We start from the raw sequence: 16,986 nt of genomic DNA, 5'->3' as shown, positions 1-16,986 counted from the left end.
TCCAGCAGCACCCTCATGGTGCAGAACTTGTTCCTCGCTTCCAATCTAAGTCTACCCCACTTTAATTAAGTGGCATCCTACGTTCTTCAGTGTTACTTCATTGTAAAACTGTTGGCTTAGGAGTACAAAGATCATACTAGGTATGCTGTATCAATGTTGTAATCTGCATCAGAGTAGTTATTTCTTTAACCTCTGTGATAACAATACTAGGATTAACAATAGCAAAATTAAAAGCCACGGACAGGTTACGTGCATATGTAATCAACTCTCCCATTGTGCGAGAACTGCATCTCAGTTTTCACCACTTCTTGCAGTGTTCAGAACATCTGTTTTCTCTGCTACCAGAGTTTATTCCCTTGCATCTTCTGGAATCAAGAGAGCTTTTTCTTTATATATTCACTTACTACACGAATGAAATTCTGTTTTGTTAGCATGTAAGCTGGACTTTACCCACTAAAAGGAGGAGGCAAAATGTCTTGTTGTAAGAATTTAGAGGAAGAAAATATGTGTTTCTTGGGAGAAAAAAAATATTCAAAACTCAGATTTATACTCTTAAGTTACATTGCTGCAAAAAGAGATTAAATGTAGCAGACTTCCTGACTTAAGGCCTGGGTTGGTAAGTGTGGCTTAATTTCAAAATACATGGATAGTGTATTCCAAGCTCTAGTGGGCTGCAGTAAGACTACCCTTTTGTTTTCCTGACCCATACAGACTTAGTGAGTTGGAGATTGACAGCAGCTGCTGATGATAGAGCAAACACTCTACCTGTGTCCAGACACTGCTCTGGAACTCATGCTGAAATATTGTATCTGCATGTATCTACAAAACTACTTGGAGCAGTTCTGAGATAGCCTTGTGACCAAAGTCAGTTGTTTACTGATAAAGGTTGGAGAAGTGTTCTATGTGGGAACCTTTTCTTTTGCATTGCTCTACCTTTACCTTAGCTTCCTAGTGTTAGTCACTGCAGAGTTGCAGAGATGATGGAGAAAGTGCACAGCAAGAATAAATTATCAGGGCAAGAGGATGGAGAATGCTGCTGCACTGACAGATCATATTGTTTTTAAGTGCTTGTGACAATAAATGTAGTGCAGTGTGAAAAGTTCCATGCACTTGTTAGTAGGGTATGGTGTAGAGCTCTCAAGAATTTTGTATTCTCTCACCAGCCTCTGTTGAAGGACCTCCTGAAATCAGGCTGCAGAAAGTGATTACAGGAAAGATGGGAAGAAATCTGATTGCTGTAGGATTTGATCTGTCTCTGCTTAGTCAGTCTGGAAGTGCTTCTTAGGGTCTCAGTTTTGAGTCCTTCCTGATACCTGGCTGTGTTACTTAAAAATGCTAACTGTGGTATAGATGGAATACAGTGGTTTGTGTTTGCTTACAGCAACTTCATCCCTGATACAGTTAAAAATGAAAAAATGTTGGTATTTTGTTGTATGAACTTTTCATTGCAACCAATCTAATGACTTTTTTGCTAATTTGGATTTAGCCACAAGATCTTTATACTTAAACTTTCAATGTGGAGGAAAATTGCTGAGTCTGCTTGTTGTTTGGGAGGAGGAGATGCTGTTTCTTTTCGTGTTCCTATTCAGCTCCCCTCACCCAACTACCCTTTTTTTTTTTAAATTTAAAATGTTAACCTTGCAAGGAAGAATTTAAGCTATCCATATTCTTCCCCTGGTCTGATCTTTTCATGTCACTGATTTTTTTGAAACATCTATTACTGATTCAAGGGCTGGAGCGCCTCTGCTATGAGGATAGACTGAGGGAGCTTGGATTGTTCAGCCTAGAAAAAAGAAGACTTAAGGAGGACCTTAGTTGCCTGCCAGTAGCTGAAGAGTTCCTGCAGGAAGGCTGCAGAGGGACTTTTCATCAGGGTGTCTAGAGACAGGACAAGAGAGAATGGTTTGAAGATGAGGAAAAGCGGGATTAAGCTGGAGCTGAGGAAGAAGTTCTTCAGTAGGAGGGTGGTGAGAGTCTGGAATAGGCTGCCCAGGGAGGCTGTGGCTGCCTGCTCCCTGGGGGTATTCAAGACTATGTTGGATGAGTCCTTGAGTAGCTGAGTCTAATTGAGGGATGTCCCTGCTTATGGTAGGGAGGTTGGAGGAGACAAGCTCTGAGGTCCCTTTCAACCTGAGCCATTCTGTGATTATGTTTATTACTTGTATTCTGGCTTTTTTAGGTTCCCTTTCCCTCCCTTTAATACCTCTTGGGCAATTTTTTTTTTTTTTTTTTTTTTTTTTTTTTTTTTTTTTTTTTTTTTTTTTTTTTGCTTCCTAAAGAAACAGTTGCCAGCTGCTTTTCTTCAACCATCAGCTTCTGATATGGAACAGTCAGTATCTACTTTTCACACACCTCTCAGGTAGAGACTTCTGTTGAGTGCCAGTCATACATCATTTTCCAGTCAACATGTGGGTGAAGAAAACAAGAGTGAGCAACTTCAGTCATCAGGAAGTTCAGACTGCAGAGTGACACTTCTCTAACTCTTCCACTCAAGCAATCACTTTTCTCGCCAGTTTTCTTTCAGTCAGGAAGCTCTTAAAAATAACTCACAGATTCATAGAATGGTTTAGGCTGGAAGGGACATTAAAGATCATCTAGTTCCAACTCCCCTGCCACAGGCAGGGACACCTAATAATAAGTCTTCAGTAACTCTGGGAGGAGTGGATAAAAATTACAGGCTTCTGTCTAGGAATTACTATAGGGGGATGTTACTTCTTGCCTCCAAACATAATAACTTTTTCATGTTTGAGCAACCAAAGTCAAGAAACAGAGCCTTCAAAACCCAATATTGCACATCCCATGTAGGAATATCACAACTGATAAATGCATTCTTGGTGTTGGGTTGTGAGCAGAGTTCTGTGAGATGAACTTGCACAATATTGCTGGTACAACCAGACTTAAATTCCTAATTAGTGACAATTTGGGGTGAAAAATTAGAGATTGATTGTTAACATTGCTGAAGAATACTTCTAATATCTTGCTGGGCTTTATACCTCACTTCTTAGGATGCATAAGGAGATTGTGATTGCTTTTCTGTACCTAGTAAAGCAATTAATGACTTATGGTTAAGAGGGGTCAGTTGGGCAGACTCATCACAGATGGAAGTATTCAAGATTCATTGTTAGCTGTAATGTAATAAAAGATAATTAGTTGTAATTCCAGTTGGTTTAATAGTAGACCTGCGCTTGGGGTATGTACAGAGAAAGGTCCTTCTGTTGCTGGAGCAAGAGCAGAAGTCTCTAACAGAACACAGAGGTACAAATGTAACAGCCACATTAGGCTTCCTGTTTCTTGAGTCTGATCTTCACCATCTACACCTCTTTGTGCATTTCACTAGTTTAATGTGTTGAATATATTATCATGGAAGCACAGAATGGCTTAGCTTGGAAGGGATCTTAGATATCACCTACTCACCTATACATTGCAGGAAAAGCTAATGTTCGAGGCAGTGTAGGCCCTCTGCTGAATGAGGTGGGTGCCTTGGTGACAGAGGACACAAAGAAGGCAGGCAGAGTTACTAAATGCCTTCTTTGTCTCTGTCTATACTGCTGGAGACTGTCCTCAGGAGTCCCTGACACCTGAGGCACCAGAGGAAAGCTTGACAAAGGAGTAATCCCTGTTTGATGAGGACTGGGTTAAGGAACAGTTGAGTAATCTGGACATCCCTAAGGCCATGAGTCCTGATGACATGTACCCATGGGTGCTGAGGGAGCTGGCAGAGGTCATGGCCAGACCTCTCACTACCATCTTCAATAAGTCATGGTGGACAAGAGAGGTGCCTGGTGACTGGAGGAGGGCAAACATCACTCCAGTCTTCAAAAAGGAGGACCCAGGTAACTCTAGACCAGTCAGCATCACCTCCATACCTGGAAAGGCAATAGAGAAATTTATCCTCAATTCTGTCCTTAAGCATACCAAAGACAGTGGGGTCATTAGGAGCAGTCAACATGGTTTTACCAAGGGGAGGTCATGTTTGACCAACCTGATAGCCTTTTATGAGGACATAACCAGGTGGATAGATGATGGTAGAGCAGTGGATGTGGTTTATCTTGATTTCAGTAAAGCATTTGACACTGTCTCACACAGCATCCTCTGGCTAAACTGAGTCAGTGTGGTCTGGATGATCAGGTAGTGAGGTAGATTTGGAACTGGCTGAAGAAAAGAAGCCAGAGAGTTCTGGTCAATGGGATGGAGTCTAGTTGAAGGCCTGTGACTGGTAGGGTCCCACAGGGGTCAGTACTGGGACCAGTTCTGTTCTCCTGACCCTCTACTATGCCCTGGTGAGATCCCATCGGGAGTACTGAGTTATGTTATGGGCTCCCCAGTTAAAGAGGGACATGGAACTGCTTGAGCGTGTCCAGCTGAGAGCCCCAAAGATGATTAAGGGAATGGAACATCTCTCTCACAAGGAGAGCCTGAGTGAGCCGGGGCTCTGCTGCTTGGAGGAGACTGAGAGGTGACCTCATCAATCTTTAGAAATATGTAAAGGGCAAGTGCCAGGAGGCTGGAGCCAGGCTTTTCTCAGTGATGCCCTGATGACAGGACAAGGTTCAATGGGTGGAAGTTGAGGCATAGGAAGTTTCATTTAAATGTGAGGAGGAATTTTTTCACTGTGAGGTTGACAGAACATTGGACAGGCTGCCCAGGGAGGTTGTGGAGTCTCCCTTTCTGAGATACTCATAACCCACCTGCACATGTTCCAGTGTGATCTGGTATAGGTGATCCTGTTCTGGCAGGGGGGTTGGACTAGATGAGCTTTCAAGCTCCCTTCCAGCCTTTGACTTTCTGTGATTCTATGATACTTCAACCTTCCCACCATGGGCAGGGACACCTTTCAACTAGACTTAGCTACTCAAGGCCTCATCCAACCTGCCCTTCAACACTGTCAGACAGGACGCAGCCACAACCTCACTGGGCAGCCTATTCCAAAGTCTCACCACCCTCCTACTGAAGAACTTCTTCCTCAGCTCCACTCTAAGCCTGCTCTGCCTCAGCTTCAAACCATTCCCCCTTGTCCCATTATGTCATCTTCAGTCTGCCTAAGCAGTGATATTTCCTTTCCTGCCTGTGTTTCAGTTACACAGTGAGGATTTGCTCTCATTGTTGTTAAATACAAGAACACAGAATCTGTCAAACTGTTTAATGTGTATCTCATTGGCTCAAGATTTTTTCAATCTTGTGCTTATATTTTTATAAACTATTTTTATTATACCATATTTTGTGCAGATAGCCACTGAAAGCAGGGTGGAAAGCAGTGTACTTTGTTTAGCGGACCTGTGCAACATAGATGTGAGAGGTGCATCCAGAAAAACCTGCCTAGTTGTTGCTGCATGACATCTTTATCTCATAGATTGACTGGAGCAGGAAGACATTTCTGTTACTCCTTGCTTGGGTTCTGCCATCTAAAAACTGGTTAGAGCTTGCATTGTGTCACAGTGCACTCACACTCTTGATACTCTAATCTCCTATTGTGTGCAATTTAACTTGGCTATCTCCAGCACCCTTTTCAGAACTTCCTCCTTTTGGTGAGAGGGATGAACAGTGGAGCAGGCTGCCCAGAGAGGTTGTGGAGTCTCCTTCTCTGGAGACTTTCAAAACCTGCCTGGATACCTTCCTCTACAGCCTGCCCCAAGTAATCCTGCTCTGGCAGGGAGATTGGACTCAACCTAAGCCATTCCAGCCAAACTAAGCCATCCTGGGATCCTATGATCCTCTTGGATGGTCACTGTTTGGTTGCTAAGATAGAGCAATTTAACACTAGGGATTTCCCTGGACTATGTTTTACTTTGCAGGATCCCTCTCACATGGGCAGGTTAAAGTCCTTGAAAAGCCACCACAATGTAAATGTTGAGACAAACTTTAGGTTTAACATAGTCAACAAATGGTCCTGCAGTTTTAATTCACATGGTTTTGAAACACTTTATGCAGCACTCCTTAGCAGTCTCACAGCTCAGCAAGACACTTAAAAGAAAGATTATTTTTATAAGTGTGGATATTCTTTATTTGGTTTCAGGTTCTTTTCCTTTCTGTGCAAGCTGAATGGGAAATGTGTGCCAGGAGTGATCTGGACCTCTTATTAATTTATTTTAATGTGACAAGATTAAAGTATAACATAGGTGGTTATCTACATACTATCAAGCTTTACTTGAGGTGACTGAGGTCAATGAGAGTGTTGCTTTGTTATTCCATAAATGTATTGCCAAAGGATTGCATAGCAGCTCAGCAGCTAAGCTTTGTATACATTAGAGAAACAGGGACTCAGGTCTGTATTGAACTGTGCTCATTACAGGTGGTCCCCATGCCAAAGAGTCCAGGAGAAGCTGAAAGTCCAGCAGGTCTAGAGAGGTTTTCCTCCCCCTCTGCCCTAGGGAGACCACACCTGGAATACTGTGTCCAGTTTTGGGCTTCCCGATTCAAAAGAGACTGGGATCTGCTGGAGAGACTCCAAGAGAAATCCATGAGGATGACTGGGGAACTTGAGCATCTTCCCCACAAAGAGACACTGAGAGCCCTGGGTCTGTTTAGTCTGGAGAAGAGAAGATTGAGAGGGGATCTGATGAATGTGTACAAATATCTGAGAGGTGGGTGTCAAATGGAGGGGGACAATCTTTTCTTAGTGGTGCATAGTAATAAGACAAGGAGCAATGGAAACAAACCTGAACATAGAAGATTTCACCTCAACATGGGGAGGAACTTCTTCACAATGAGGGTGACAGAGCCCTGGAGTAAGCTGCCCAGAGGGATTGCGGAGTCTTCTCTGGAGACTTTCCAAACTGGCCTGGATGCATTCCTGTGCAGACTACCCTGGGTGATCCTGCCTTGGCAGAGTGGCTTGGACTGGATGATCCCTGGAGGTCCTTTCCAACCTGTAACATTCTGTGATTCTGTGAAAGAAATTCAGGCATAGTAAACATAAAATCTGAGCCAATGTGTTTGGGTTTGGTTAGAGAAGGTAGAGCAAGGACTACTTGGTTTGTCCTTCTGGTTTTGCCAGATGAATTCCTAGGTGTGTGAGAAGAAGAACAGCAGCTTTTTGGATGTTTGGGGAGCACTGCTCTTAAAAGTTAGGAGCAGTGGAATAAGAGGTATACAAGATGCCTGTTTGAAAATAGCATCTTCAGTACAGCCTCTTTGATCTGCTTAGGATAGCTCCAGCTATTCAGAAGGAATTTTGTGTTTTCCTTCAACAGAATAGTTACCTTCCTTGTATTTTATTGCTCAAGAATTTCATCACCAAATGACTTGTTGATAAATGCATTCACACATCTCCTGTGTACAGGGTCTCCAAAGTCCTGCCATCCTTAATCTCAATGGCTAAATAACTAACAGCTTGGACTATGGGGGTGATCTAACTGTGCCTGTATATGACTGAAGCTCTGGGACTTTGAGTAGGGCTGGAGGAAAATGGCCCTAAGAGAAAAGAGAATCCTGCCTTGTTCAGGTGTAACTAATACCTTGAAACCACATTAAATCGTTTATCATAAACTGTAATAATTGTTTATGATCCAAGGAATGCAAACGGCACAACTGAACATCTAAGCCTCACTGGGGGCAGGAGAAGAATAAATAAAATAATTAAGATCCTTCTTAGTTTCAGTGAGAGGCTGCCTTAGGCTACGAACTTGTGCATGCCTAAGAGTTGCTGAAGTGATGGAGAAAATAAAAACTGTTTTCTGTTGCTGCTTTTGCTATTCTCCTGGTCTTGCAAAGTTGCAATGAAATGGTAGCTTCTCTTATCTAAAAAAAACCCAAACTCATTCTCTTATTTGTGGGCAGTTACCTGCATGTTTCCATGGTAAGACACAATTAATACACAGCATCAGTAGCCAATAGCTTGATTGCTACTTGCTAAGAACCAAGTAGTGATTTCACAAAATTAGAAGAGGTACAGGCAGTACTGTGCTATAAATGGAGCAAAGAGATTCCTCTGGATCCTCAGAAATTCTGTGGTAAAGAAGTAAGGGAAAACTACATGGGGAAAGAGAGAGGTGAAACTCAGCTGGGATGAGGAGTTGGATATTTCTGGAGTTCTTGTAAGAATGAGGCAAATTGAGGGTTTTCTGGAGGAAGCCCATTGAACTTTAGGGAGCATATGAGCAGCTATTTTAAAAATTTTTTTTCTTTTCTTTCTCTTTTCTCCCTTCCTCCTTCCCTTGTCATTTCTCTCTCCCCCCCTCCCTTCTCTTTTCTCCCTTTCCCCTCCCCCGTTTCTCTTTTCTCCCTCCCCCCTCTTTCTCTTTTTTCCCTTTTTCCCTCCCCTTACTCTTTCCTCCCTTTCCCCATCCCCCCTTATCCTCTCCTTGTGTGATACAATTTCCCACATATCTTTCTCCTTCTGCTATTTTGAGTTGAACTCATTCTGCTTGATAGTTCATGTTCCTTCCTGTGGATTGCCTTTACTTTGGGTTTGGTTTTCTTTGAGCAGGGATGCCCCATTCAGTTTTGTTTTGTTTTTTGGGGTTTTGTTTGGTCAAAGTAAATGAATATGGGTATCAGTATCCTAAAGTAATGGCACTTATTTCTAGTTCCTCCTGGAATTCCAGGATTTACTTTGCTAAGCTCCTCACAAAAATAAATGTTCTAAGCATGGTAGCCACCTGTGGTTGCTGTACCTCCTGCCTTTACTGTGAAGAATAACTTCTGCCTCTCTCTTAAAGGAGAATAGCTGCCAAAATTTTCCCTCTATCACCATAACAACTTAGTGTATGTTCTGGTTTTCTGTCTGGTTTTGAGAGGAGAAAGGTAATGGTCATGTCAGCCCCAGATTTGTATAGTAATTGTTATTATGGAAAAAGAGATCTATATGCTGCAGCTCTCCTTTCAGAAGAATTAATAGGATATGCTGTCAAATGTTTCCTTGATGTAAATTGTGTCTTCTTCAGTACCGATGCTATAATTGCCTTAATTGCTCCTCCTTTTGTTGTGGATAAGTCATTAAAGTTTTATGGCAGTCATTCCCTAAACCTTTAGGAACAGAGGGCTTCATACCAGCAGCAGTGTCCTGATGTGTTCATCCTGTAAGACTGCTGAAATGAAATGAATTCTGGTTCTTTTTCTGAATGGACTCAATACTCCAAGTAGAATAGTCCTTAGCTCAGTGATCCTGTGCTACCTCTGGGTACTGTGGGCATGCACAAACTCGTGAGCACTTCTCTAGGTGGCCCTTGTAAAGTCTGCTAAGCTGTTTGGACATTAAGAGCCATAAAAAGCCAATCGTGGCTCACATCTGCTCTTTGGGTGAGGCTACAAACACAGAAGTGTATTTCAACAGAAGCTGGAGGGGTTAAAGTACAGATATAAAGTGCCAGTCAAAGGTACATAGCCTTGATCCATGCCCAGCTCACATCCAGAGATCAGCCTGGAGCTGTTACTTGCATGCCAGCAAAGACAGTATAATTTCAGAGCTGAATGTGTCACCATTCTTCAGAATGCCTGTTTTTTTATCCTAGCCTTGTCATAGGTGTTTAAATAGCAGTTATGCACAGAGACAACTCTGCAAAGTGTCAGGAATTCTCATCAGGGAACCCAGATTAGCTGTATTTATAGTTACATCTTGCTGCAGTTGCTGTGCTTTGAAATGTGGTGTTAAATAAAGAAAATAATTGAGGTTGGAAAGGACCTCTGGAGGTCCTCTTGCCCACCCACCCCTGCACAAGGAGGGCCATCTAAAGCAGGTTACCCAGCACTGTGTCCAGGCAACTTTTGAATGTCTCCAAGGATGGAGATTCCACAACTTCTCTGGACCTCCTATGGCAGTGCTTGGTCACCATCAGAATGAAAAAGTGGCTTATGACATTCCAGTGGAACCTCCAATGTTTCAATGTCAGCTACCTGCATCTTGCCCTGTCGTCAGGGCATGACTGCAGGGAGCTTGGCTTCATCCTCTTTCACTCTCTCTTGAGATATTTTTGTGTGCTGATGATAAAATACTGCTAAGCCTTCTCCTCTTGAGCTTAAACAGTTGCAGCTTTCTCAGCCTTCCCTCGTGTGCAGATGGTCTAGTCCTATAATCACCTTGCTGGCTTTCACTGGATTCCATCCAGTATACTGCTCCATACCATTCTTGTACTGGGGAGTGCAGCGATGGACACAACACTCCAGGTGTGGCCTCAGCAGTGCTGAGTCAAGGGAAAGAATCACCTCCCTGAACCTTCTGGCAACACTTCTAATGCAGCTCAGGACACAGGTGGCCACCCCTCATTCAAGGGCATGTTGCTGGCTTATGTTCAGCTTGGTGTCCACCTGAAACCTGAGGTCCTCTTCTGCAAATGTGCTTTAGAGTTCTGAGGGAAACCATCGTCTTAAATGCTGAGAGGGTCAGTGTCTCATATGGTCCAGTTTATAATTCCATCTGAAGTTGAAAGCTTCTCAGTGATGGTGGTTACAGTGTTAGAAAGCAATTTACCATGGTATTTCAGTTGTTCTAGCAAACATCTCTGAGACCAATGATGATTTGTCATTCCTCTGTTAAACTAGAAACATGTAAGGGGCAGCACAAATAAGAGTGGTGATTTAGCTTAACATGAGTTGAGGAGAGGGAAAAATTGCTTACTGCTGGGACTGGGTTCAAGTAAATGTAATGCAACAAACTAGCTGGTTGGGGTTGTTTTCCAGCTTCACAGAATGTTAAGGTCTGGAAGGGACCTCAAAAGCTCAAGTCCAACCCTCTCTGCCAGAGCAGCATCACCTAAGGCAGGTCACACAGGGGCGTGTGACCTGGCATGCTTTGGATGTCTCTAGAGAAGGAGACTCCACAACCTCTCTGGGCAGCCTGCTCCAGAGATCCAGCACTTCTTCACAGGGAAAAAGTTTCCTTCCTGTTCCCGTGGTACTCCCTCTGCTCCAGCTTGCCCCCAGTGCCCCTTGTCCTGTCCTTGGCCATCCCTGAGTAGAGCCTGCACATCTTTAGCAGCAGCAATGAGAGCAGCCTTCAGGCTGCTCCAAGCCCCAGCTCCTTCAGCCTGTCTTCACAGGAGATGTTCCACTGCCTGCAGCAGCTTTGTGGCTCTGGGCTAGACTCAAGCAGTTCCTTGAGATCCTTCTTGAACTGAAGGGACTCAGAACTGGAGATGATATTCCAGATGTGCCTCACCTCTTCTCTTTTGTTCTCTAGGAAAAATAGCAGAAAATTTCTACCCTTTGTTGTCTTTTGGGTTGCTGATGGAAGGACAGACAATAGTAATAACATCTGGTGTCTTCAGTTGGCTTGATTCTACACAGAAATCATCAAAACAGTTTATTTTTTAGAAGGAAAGCTGTAGTATTGGAATTACAGATGTCACAGCTTGAGGCCAGTCCCTCTTGTTCTACCACTAATTACCTGTGAGAAGAGGCCAGCACCAACCTCTCCACAACCTCCTTCCAGGTAGCTGTAGACAGTAATGAGGTCTCCCCTCAGCTGCCTTATTTTCACACTAACTATCCCCAGCTTCCTCAGTCACTCCTCACCAGATTTATTCTCCAGGCCCTTCCCCAGCTTCCTTGCCCTCTTCTGCACTGGGTCCAGCACCTCCACATCCCTCTTGTAATGAGGTGCCCAAAACTGGACACAACACTCAATGTGTGGCCTCAACAGAGACAAATACAAGCGGACAGTCACCTCCCTCCTCCTGTTGGACAGAGCATTTCTAATCCAAGCCAGGATGCCACTGGCTTTCTTTGCCATCTGGGCACACTGCTTGCACATACTGAGTTGCTTGTCAGTTACAATCCCCAGGTCCCATTTAGCTTGGGCCCAGGAGCATTCCAATGATACAAAGACACAGATTTTGGAGAGAGGAGGGAGCCTTTAAAACCCGTGGTCAGACTTTAATGACAGGCAAGGTCTGCAAGTCTTGTGGCTCTCCCTCCTGCTAATGGCCCTTTTTTTATGCCCCCCAAATGCTTTCTCAGGCTCCGTAGTTCATCTCACTCCAGCATGTAATTTTGGTGCAAGAATCCCCATCATTTGCTAATATTTTTAGAATGGAACTTTACACAATATGCTATGCTGTTTTAAAATGACTTCATTTCCAGTTGAATAGGTACCCTGCTCAGTCATGTCCTGTGCTCTTCAGCAGCTCTTACCTACTAGTGAAAAGTGACACTGTAAATAACATTTTTATTTTTCTCTTCTTTTGATTTATTCCCCTGCTTCATCACAAGTTCTAACTCACAGCAACCATTTAAGAATAAAATCATAGAATGGTCTGGTTGGAAGTGACCTCTAAAGGTCATCCAGTCCAACCCCCATCTGCAATCAGCTGGGACATCCAGCACTAGATCAGGTTGCATAGAGCCATGTCGAGCCTCAGCTTGAATATCTGTAGGGATGGGACCCAAACTACCTCCCTGGGCAGCTAGAGTCTTCCTTTGTATTTTTATGCCTCCACTAGGACTTCTTGGAGCTTCCATCCTAATTCTTTGTAAAGAAATGTCATCAGAATTCAAGCTGTTAGTGTTCTAAAAACTTTACAGTCAGTGAGCTAGCTGGAGAGGGGCAGTGTGCTCCCATCTCCTTAGCTGAGGTTGGAGAGATCTGTTTCCAGAGTTGTTAGAAGTTGATCTGAATTCAAGTGTTGTGGTCTCCAGTCTTTACTGGAGGACAAAATCCCGTTTGGCTTTCCCTGCTAAACCCCACTCTGCATCAACAGCTTCCAGTGGCCACAACCAAATCAGGGAGTCTCAGAAAAAATTGGGAGTGATACAGCAGATTTGGGCAACGCTGCTCTTCACGCTGCATTTCACGTGCTTGTGGTGCCTCCAGTAAAAGGTTTCCCGAAAGCAAAGGTCAACTGATTGCCGTCTTTGCTTTGGGTTTCTTTTGTTTAATTATTCCAGCTAAACAAGAAAGGAGAGGTAAAAATATTAGGCTGCAGGGGTGGGAGAAAACACTGGAGCCTTGTCTGCCCTTTTTCCCTACAGCTAAGCTACAGCAGCAGTTTAGCAATTTGTCCAAAATTCCCAAAAGTAGCTGGAGCTGCAAGGCTTGGAGCTGGGAAACATCTGGGTGGCTTTGGTGGCACCAGTGGTGTGGCAGGCAGATGCTGTTTTGTTTGCAGAGGATTCTGGAAATGGGAATCGCTCCTAGTTTGGCTGCAGCTTTGTGACTAATTGCAAGCCAGCTTATACTGGTCCTAAAAATAGCTCTTGTTACCAACTGTGAGTTCCTTCAGGATATGAAAAAGAATTTTAAAAACCTAATAATTTTTTTAATAAGAAAAAAAAATAAACCAAATCAACATCAGCAACAAACATACAAACTTAAAGCAATCTCTTCATAATCATTGGCAAGCCTTTTAAGTGCAGTAAGGAATTTGTCTAGTTCATTTCCAGGACAGTTGACTGGAAATGGAGGTTTTGTTCCAGTTGAAGAGGTTATTCTGTAACCTGTTGGGGGGTTTTATTTTGATTCTTGCACTAATGCAGGGAATTTTACAGTAACAGCTACAGGATTTGAAAAGCCAAATGCTGTTTCATAGAATCAACCAGGTTGGAAGAGACCTCCAAGATCATCCAGTCCAACCTATCACCCAGCCCTATTCAGTCAACTAGGCCATGGCACTAAGTGCCTCATCCAGGCTTTTCTTGAACACCTCCAGGGACGGTGACTCCACCACCTCCCTGGGCAGCCCATTCCAATGGCAAATCGCTCTCTCTGGGAAGAACTTCCTCCTAAACCAGTTTAGAAGCAAACTGCAAGATGAAGTAGATGAAACTGAGAATTACAGTATAGGAAAGGAGGGAAAAACCCAACACTAGCAAAAAGTTCCCAGCAAGTGGAAGTAGCTAAGCCCTTGAGGTATGATAAATGTCCTCCACCTTTACTCCTCCTTAGCAATTCCCAGAAAGAAAATTGTTGTAAAGTATAAACTTTAATTTAAAAACGAAACAATCTGTTGCAGTTCAGGTTTTATCAGGCAGCCTAAGTGAGTATCTGCATATAATGCTTAACTGAACTCTTCCTGCAATCTGCTAATATCCAGATATACAACCATGTGTATCGAGTGAGTGACTTCACAGCTAAGTTTTTGGTTTAAATGGAGAACAAGAAAGAAACTGAGTAGGTTAAACCAGTTGGTGCTTCCTATTTCTGAGTGCTTCAGAGGAAAGCTCCAGTATCACAGACTTCTAGAACAGCTCAGCCTATTCCAGAGTCTCACCACCCTCACACTGAAAAACTTCTTCCTCAACTCCAGTCTAATCTTGCTCTCCCTCAGCTTCAAGCCCCTTCCCTCTTGGCCTGTCTCTAGACACCCTCAGGAAAAGAATCTCTGCAGCCTTCCTGTAGGATTCCTTCAGTTATTGCAAGGCAGCTCTAAATTCCCCCTCGAGTCTTCTCTAGGCTGAACACCTCCAGCTCCCTCAGCCTGTCCTCACAGCAGAGCTGCTCCAGCCCTTGGCTCATCTTTGTGGCCTCCTCTGGACTCACTCCAGCAGCTCTGTGCCCTTCTTCTACTGGGGACACTAGAACTGGGCACTCATTTTCTGTCAGAATCTTCATCTGAGCAATGAGACAAAAGCTACAAAAGCCTGCCTGTGTCTAGGGTGTACAAATGCAATGAGAGCTGACCTCTGAATGGAATCCAGCAACAGAGGCCAAGGAATGATTCCGCTTCCAATACTGGCATTAAGCTAGAGACATTTTTATGCACAGATATTAGAACTGATAGATGCATAGAGTGAAGAGCGGAATTTTGCTTGCTTATATTTGTTGGCTGTGTGGGAGGAGTCACTAAAAGAAATGGTGAGAAACATTGGATTGTCATTTTAAGGATGAGAGGGTGGGGTTTTGCTTGCAGGGGGCAAACAGAGTCCCTGTAAACAAATTGATTTGCCTGTAAGCTAAAATTGGATGGGCTTGAGTTATTTCCCATTTTGCAAACTGTTCTGTCTTTAAGCTTTAGATGCTTGCAGCAAAATTCTTAAATGTGATTTATATTTATATACATGATTCATCCATATGATTCACTTTTATATATGTGAGAAAGGAATAGCTTAATTACACCAAAAAATCCTATCTGCAGTTATTCTGGGACGTTTTGGTGGGGGGGGGGAGGGGGAGATTAAACAGTGATCAATTCACAATATCCTGGTGTGGAGAATAACAGGATTGTAAATAATGTGGTACAGAAGGGACAGCTTTGCCCTTCTGATATTTCCTGTTTGGTCTGACATGACAGATTGGATCAATGGGCAGAGGTCAATGGGATGAGCTCCAATAAGGCCAAGTGCTTGGTCCTGCCCTTGGGCCACAACAACCCCAAGCAGTGCTCCAGGCTTGGGAAACTGTGGCTGGAAAGTTGTCCTGCAGAAAGGGACCTGGGGATTCTAATGGACAAGCATCTGAAGATGAGCCAGCAGTGTGCCCAGGGGGCTAAGAAAGCCAAAGGCATCCTGCCCTTGATAAGCAATGGTGTGGCCAGCAGAAGCAGTGCGGGGATTGTCCCCCTGTACTCGGCACTGGTGAGGCCACCCCTCGAGTGCTGGGGTCAGTTTTGGGCACCTCAGTACAAGAAGGACATGGAGGGACTGGAGAGGAAGAGCAGCTGAGCTGGTGAGGGCCTAGAGAATGAGGCTGGTGGAGAGTGGCTGAGGGAACAGGGACTGTTCAGTGTGAGGAAGAGGAGGCTGAGGGGAGACCTCATCACACTCTGAAGCTACCTGAAAGGACAACAGAGAGAGGTTGGTGCTAGTCTCTTCTTATGGATTAGTAGTGATAGAAGAGGAGGGAACAGCCTCAAGCTGCACGAGGAGTGGTTTAGGTTGGACATTGGGATGAATTTTTCACAGCAAGAGTGGTTAGGCATTGGAACAGGCTGCCCAGGGAGGTGATGGAGTTCCCATCCCTGGAGATGTCTAAAGGCTGTTTAGATATGGTGCTTCGTGATGTGGTTTAGTGGTGACCTTGGTAGAGGACTTGATGACCTGAAGGCTCTTTTCCAACGTGAATGATTCTGTGATTCTAGCTGGCATAAGTATTTAAACCCTTCAACAGAAATTTGTTGCAAAGCTATCATGAGGCTTATTTCTTTTGAAGTGTTGGACTGTCCCAGTCACACCGTAAACCATTCTTCACGTGTAGCACCTTAAAACATCCTTGCTAACCTGTGGAGTTCTCCAGCTGATGGAGCAGCAACTACATAACCAAAACCAAGCTGTGTCATTTAACTTGAAAGCTGAGAGAGAAGATCACCAGAACCTTATTTTTCTTTCTTTTTTTTTTTCCTGAGGCTCTAAAGAAGGAATTTGCCTTTCAAGTCCTGAAGTGATAACCATTTGTTTATTTGTGGAAAAAGCTGTGAAATTGTGAGAAATACAAGGCATTTTCCACACCCTGCCAATCCAAGGGAGAACTAGCTGGTAGACTCTGCAAGCAGGAGGTTGAAAGTAGCTGGGACTGGTTCTGGTGTTGAACCCCCACAGCCTGTGTGTCCTGACCTAGCCTTGCAAAGGAGGGATTGTGTGCATGGGAAGGAGGGAAGGGAACTGGGCTTCTGGCTGGGAGCCGATTTTTGTTTGGAGTGCAGTGGCAGAAGGCCTGCTGACCTCTTTCTGTTTTCTTGTTCTCCCTTCTCTGCAGCTTCATGGTAGCTGAGTGGCTTCATGATGAGTCTCAAAGAAATCCTGAGCTGATTCTTATTCTCTCTCAAGCTAGCTCAGTGATGCAAAGCTTTTAGGAGAATATCAGTTTTGAGTTCTGATGATGTGACAAGGAATAGGATGGAAGCTCCAAGAAATCTTAATGGAGGCATAAAAAGTAAAGAGGAACTCTTTAGATGCCCAGGGAGGTGGTTGAGGTCCCATCCCTGGAGATGGAGCATCCTCATCCAGATGGGGCATTCTCAACTAGATCAGGCTGAGATCAGCTAGATCCTCAACCTGATTTAATTGAGGATGCCCCTGCTTAAAGCAAGGGGGGGGGCTGAATTAGATGACCTTTGGAGGTCCCTCCCAACCTAGACCATTCTGTGATTCTATATTAAATTTCTTCTAAGGGACCGAACT

The 16,986-nt window shown here is 44.0% G+C and overlaps 1 protein-coding gene across 2 annotated transcripts in view; it reads left to right on the top strand.

Annotated features, from left to right (window-relative positions):
- SPRED1 (sprouty related EVH1 domain containing 1) overlaps positions 1-16,986 on the top strand; it is a 65,081-nt gene that overhangs the window by 23,420 nt on the left and 24,675 nt on the right. The window lies entirely within an intron of this gene.

The sequence above is a fragment of the Pogoniulus pusillus genome, chromosome 1 (genome assembly GCF_015220805.1).
Source record: "Pogoniulus pusillus isolate bPogPus1 chromosome 1, bPogPus1.pri, whole genome shotgun sequence".
Taxonomy (NCBI): domain Eukaryota; kingdom Metazoa; phylum Chordata; class Aves; order Piciformes; family Lybiidae; genus Pogoniulus; species Pogoniulus pusillus.
The sequence above is the reverse complement of the archived record's forward strand: the minus strand, read 5'-3'. Positions and strand labels throughout refer to the sequence as shown.